We start from the raw sequence: 5,486 nt of genomic DNA on the forward strand, positions 1-5,486 counted from the left end.
ACGTCTACACGTCTTTTAAATACCTCCAGGGATGGTGACTCAACCACTTCCCCGGGCAGCCTGTTCCAAGGCTTGACAACCCTTTCAGTGAAGAAATTTTTCCTAATATCCGATCTAAACCTCCCCTGGTGCAACTTGAGGCTGTTTCTTGTCATCCTATCACTTGTTACTTGGGAGAAGAGACCGACACCCACCGACACTGTCAGACTGCAGCTACCCATTTCACACCTCTCTGAGACAACTAGGACAAGGGCACTGGAGTCACACGTTCATTCCTGGCTCTCACCAAGACCACCTGTGCGCACTTGGATGATTCTCCAGCACCCCTCCCCACCACCCCACATTTAATGGAGCTAATTTCTTAGCTCTCCCGGACCTCTCCTCCTCTGCAACAACTGTAGACTCTTCAGTCTGGATTTGTCCTGCTTAAACTCTTGCGTGTAGCTGAAGTGCCTGATAAACGGCTCGTCCTCATCATCATCTCTGTGGTCACTGGAAGGCCAGAGACAGGCACTTTTAGGGGCCAATTCAGATTTGAGGTGGGATGCACTGATCTGGCATGAATCTGGGCTGCAACTCCCCTTCTCTGAGTCCATGGCACCTAGTGTAAAGGTGCTGAAGCAGGGGCATGTATGGTACAACAAGTCGTTGTCAAAGTGACTTTGGAATTGGACTGTCTTCAACCAAATGTCTGAAATATGGTGGAGACTTTATATCCATCTGTCGAGAGGGCTTTGTCTGCAATCTATAATGAAATTCTTCCCAAACGCAATTTAATTGCTTAGCCTGGTAATAAATTCTATATTCCCTGACTTCCCAGAGAAGAAAGCGTGTCTCCCTGTGGCTGCCACTGAGCAGACATCCCTTTTGATACCACATCACACTCAAAGCAATGTTGCCTTTCTCAGGGCACATATAATAAAAGATAAAGATTTGTAAAGTAACTTTTGAAAAGGCTACTTCAAAAACATCTAGCCTCATTAATACAAATTGACACCTTCAAAAAGCCTTTTTTGCTGACCTAGCTCAGAAAAACACCAAGATTTAAGCAAAGGAAAGATCCCAGTGAAGTCAGTGGGCTTAAAACTAAGGTCAGACTAGCGGGATCTACACGTACACAGGACTAAAAGTAGGCTGACATGTTTTGGCAGGGTGAATCCCTGCTGTCAGACTCACCACGGTGACCCAATTTCTTTGCAGGCCTCCGCAGGGGAAATGCATACTCCTGCAGTTCATCCCCTTCCTTCAGTGTCATTAGTTCTGTTTCTCCCACATTGAACTTCACAGGGGCAGGATTTTGCTGCACTGGGAAACGACACCTCATTTTTGCTCTGCAGTTTCGGAGAGGGTTGTTTGATTCTAGCAAAAAGCCTGCCCCATGATTTTCCATGCAGCTTGAGGACTGGAAGGGAGATGGAGCCTCGACTCATCCCCTTCTCCATCAGGGAGTGACCTTATTGCTGCGGGGTGTGGGATAACTGCCCCACAGCTTGAGCAGGGGTAAAACCTTCCCTTTTTTGCTCTCAAGTAAACCTTGAGACTTAATTCACTGGACAACGGAGACACAGAGACCCATCTCCAGAGCCTAGGCAGGAGATGGGGGCAGCAGCTAGGGCTGGTACAAAGGAGGAAAACGGTTTCGTGGTTGTTTTGAGCTGACAGCTGTCTGAAGACAAGAGTAGGTTGCAGATCACTTGTCCTGTACCCAGCACTGCCTTTCTTATGCAAATTTGTTTATGTTACTTGATTTCCATTTTCCACAACTTCCTTCTCAGTAATATGCAGTTAATATTTATATATACTTAGTTAATGCACAGTTTACATGTACACACTTCATTGCGGTTCTGCAGATTACTTAACCAAAATCTGGCCAGATTGTATCCTGCCTACAGATTTGTATGGGTGTAAAGAGGATCACGACTTATCTGGTGCAAAGTGCTCGGAAAATGAGAAATAAATTGAATTTTATAAACAAATTATTCAATGCTAAGAAAGTGTATAATTTTTAGTACGTTATTTTAGAGCAGGAGATGTAGTAAAATAAAACATCATGGAGCAAGGACACTCCTGGAGAGCAAGCACTTGAGAAGCAGGTAAGTACAGCTCCCCCATCGTGTCTCTGCCGATGACACTGTTTGTGTGACTCATTCAATCAACTCAATATCATGCAAGGATGTACTTAAGGGAAATTCGGTGCTTGGTAAAAACCCATCTCCAGCTAAGCTACAGCCTGATTCTTGATAGGAAACAAGGCTGCCTGCTTTTTTCATGGTCATTTTTGGTGTACGTAATGCGTTTGTAGAGCCTCCCTTTTACCACCAGAGGTCATAAGCAAAACATCTCAGCCCCTCAGTCACTCTCCTGGAGGGAGGGAAGTGGAAGAGTCAGCAGAAATATTGCTTCATTCACGGTAAGTAAAATGCAGGCGATAACAGAAAGGATCCCCAGCAATCGAGAGGGAAGGTGGCAAGGTTAGCAATGCAACCATCAGTCTGCCCACGCGGGAGCTGGAGACAGGCAGCGGGAAGATGGGCTGCTCATACGCTGCTGGATGTAACGCAGATTTGTCGACATTTGTTGCCCTTTTGTATTTGCTTATTCCTGAACATTAATGCAGGAAACTTTCTGTGTTTTGCAAGAGGCGTGCAGAATCTAAAAGCCCTGTTGAAACCTGTGTGAATATTCAAAAAAGGCACTTGCAGCTTTCCTCAAAACGTGCTTTTACTATTTGCAGACACATTTCAGGAATACTAAAAAAGCATCTGAGCATAATCAGCAACCGAGAGAGGGAATTTTCCCGGCCATAAAGCCTGGATCAGCTCATGGACAAGAAACACGAGCACGTGATTTCTCTGACCAGCCATAAGACACGAAAATTGGAAAGGCAGCAGAAAGCTTAGGATGAAAATTGGCTCAAGTATATCCACACTGTAAAACTTTGAACAGTTATTAAGTCATGGACTGTAAACTGTGTGCACAACATTTGCAAAAGGAAATATGCTTTCAGAGAAATTATTTACGACAAATAACTTCATCTTCTCTCCCTGTCCCTTTGAGCACAGCTATGGGCAATGTATGTTGGAAAGGAAAGGACTGAGGGTGGCAAATCAAAATTGTCATTTTTTAATTCAGAAAATGTGAAGCCAAGCAACTGTGCTCTGCTGTAAAGCACCATCACGTCCTGGCCAGAGCTCCGTGCACTCCCAGTTACTGGTGGCCAGGATCAGTCGTCCTCCCATGAGGAGCACACACGAGGAAAGAGAAATGGCATGAGGCAGAAAGAATGGGTCTGATGAGCCAGAATTTCCCAATTCCCTCCACAGTTTTGCAACTCTATAGCACATATACTTTCACTATAAGTAAAAAGGAGTAATTATATTCATATTTCAAAAAAACCACCCAGTTGCTCTGAGAAAGTCCCACAGTCTGTTTTTCCTGAGAGATAAGGCTCTTGAAAAAGATGAGGTTTAGTTCTCAAAATTGGTAAAACACATTTCTGAGCAATGACTAAAAATAAGCTTCATCTTGCAGTGAGTTATTACTTACTACTCTGAAAGAGAAGTTTATTACAGAAATCCTGACAGCTCATTAACTAACTTACTAAAGAACAGTTGTGCTATAATAAAACTCCCATCACTCCACTCTTTCACAGCAAAAAAAGATAAAATGAACAGACCGTTTACATATTGTGTTTGATCAACAATCACAGAAACACAAGCCCCCAAGTCTCAAGCTGGTGCCACAGTGGGGTTGCGGTGGGCCCTGGGAAATGCCTGCCTCCTGCAGAGACAGGCCACCAGACCAGGGCTCCTCCTCGCCTGCCCCTCGGCCACCTCCTTCAAGCGCCTCTCAGCCACCTCCATCAACGAGGGTTTCCTTCTGCCTCCCCATAGTAGGGGGCTGCTGGCGTGGGCAATGACTTCTGAGACACTTTTGCCATTTCTAGCAGCTCCCCACAGAAAAGCCGTGGGTCCACCTTCTGTCGCTCTGAAGCAGTATTAACCTTCCCTTTTTGTCAAACATGGTCCTAAAAATCTCCCGTAAAAGAGGCTCCAGGATTTAACTACATCTCACTGAAGCAAATCAGGCCAATTATCTTGTGTTCTGCCTTTAGCAGACAGAGGAAGTTTGGTCTCCCTCCTTCTCATTATCACCTCTGACAAGCTGGGGGATTGGTATGGATTCCTGCCTCGCCCCTATCCCCCAGTCTTTCCCACAGTAAGCACAGCAAAATCCATGAATTTATGCAGAAATAATATTTTGTAACTCTCCTGCACACTTATTTTTCTCCTCTACTCTCTCTGCAGCTTGATAACCCACTTTAAAGTGTGGTTATGGGCCCTTGAAAGAATAACACTCTAGCGGGGACCTTACCATCATGGATCAGAGCATGTTAAACACTTCTGGTGTCTTGCACATGACATTGCTGCCAGTAAATCCAAGAATGGGAGTTGTCTTTTCTGCAGCACCATCACACACACATTTTTAGCTTGTGAATCACAGTAATTGCCGAATTATTTTCCACTCTACCGGTGACTTAGTTAGTTCTCCATTGTGTGTTTCTGTATTCACATCTTACGACTAAAGGAAGCTTTTTGCATTTCTTTTTGCTGAACACCCTGCAGACCTGGGATCACTTCTCCAGCTTGTCAAAATCATTTAAAATGTTATCCCTGTTCTCCAAAGTACTTGCATCCCTTCCCAGTTTGCTGTCATCTACGAATGGCAGAAAAAATGTTTTCCGTTCCATCCTACAAGTTGCTTAACATGACCAAACCTAAGGTAAATCCCCACTGAACATTATTTGAAATACATCCCTGTTTGACAAAAAAACTCAACCCTCTAAGCATGTTTTTCCCTCAGTGAATGTGTCCACCTATGAGGTAGCCTAAGCTGCTGTTACAGTGGGTGGAGGCTGGAGAGCTATTCTGTTCATCCTCAGGTGGGCAATGAGTGGTAAGGTGAATTTGTCTTCTGGACTGTACAGTGATGCCCTCAGGGCAGCCGTACGGGGCTGGCAGTTCTGACACAGGACCTATGGGATGTCCAGCCCACTTTGAAGCGATAGCTGAAGGTCATCCAGGAGTCATCTCAGATGGTACTGATGCCTTTATGTGGGCAATTGCATTGAGCCCTAGATCTCCTCCCTACAAAGGAAGCTTAGATGGCTAGGTTACGTGTAGACATCTACACAGTAAACAAGAGACATTTCTATGCACGAATCTGAGGTTGCATCTTGCCCTACATATCTTCATTTTTGCTTAGGGGAATGCCATATAGAGCAGTGTGAAAAGCCATATGAAAGTCAAATCAAATCATGTTTGTTGTTATTCCCTAGGCCAATTATTTAGTCAAAGACTGAAATTAGATTGGTTTGACATGATTCTTCTTGATAACGCCATGATTGCTGGTTTTCAATCACTGTATTATCCTTCAGGTGCTTCAGTGGTGTTTGCTTAATAATTTGTTCTAAGCACCAAAGTTAC

The sequence above is a fragment of the Calonectris borealis genome, chromosome 1 (assembly GCF_964195595.1).
Source record: "Calonectris borealis chromosome 1, bCalBor7.hap1.2, whole genome shotgun sequence".
NCBI classification, from domain to species: Eukaryota; Metazoa; Chordata; class Aves; order Procellariiformes; family Procellariidae; genus Calonectris; species Calonectris borealis.